We start from the raw sequence: 616 nt of genomic DNA, 5'->3' as shown, positions 1-616 counted from the left end.
CTCGCATCCGGCTCGGGGTCTTTCCGCCATCTTGAAGAATGTAGAAGAAACTCCAATAAAGCGTGCTTCAGAAGAATCCTGAGTGTTGCGTGCTCCTTGCTGGCAAGGTGCGTGCGACACGGGGCCCCTATGGCGCGGTGGTTCTCCCCAGAGGCAACCTGGGTGCGCTGAATCTACTTGAGTCCCTGGCGGTGAGGGAGATACCGAAGGGGCAGGAGAGCAGGAAGGACCTCACCGCCACCATCTGTGCAGTCCCACAGCTCTGTTGGCTCGTGAGATAGGCTTTGGAAGCAAAGTTACCACACACCCACTTGCTGAAGACAAAATTTTGAGTGGGAGTCATTACAGCTACTCAGAGAGCCGCGTGGAGCGGGATGGCCAGGTGCTCACCAGCTGCAGCCCGGGAGTTCGCGGTGGCCATCGTAGAGGCGCCCAGCGGCCCGGAGGTGGAGCAGCTGGTGAAGGCCCCGCTTGGGCTCGGGACTAGAGCCAGCCCTGCCACCCCGCCACCCCGCGCACCTGTGTCCACGCATTTCTAATAAAGAGGCAGCTCCTGGCTGCCCGTGGCTGCTAACAAGAGAGAAAGGGGGGAAGGGAGGGAGGGAGGGAGAGAGAG

Source organism: Fukomys damarensis, unplaced genomic scaffold (assembly GCF_012274545.1).
Source record: "Fukomys damarensis isolate Sample0158 unplaced genomic scaffold, DMR_v1.0_HiC HiC_scaffold_30, whole genome shotgun sequence".
Classification (NCBI taxonomy): domain Eukaryota; kingdom Metazoa; phylum Chordata; class Mammalia; order Rodentia; family Bathyergidae; genus Fukomys; species Fukomys damarensis.
This window is presented reverse-complemented; position numbering follows the sequence as displayed.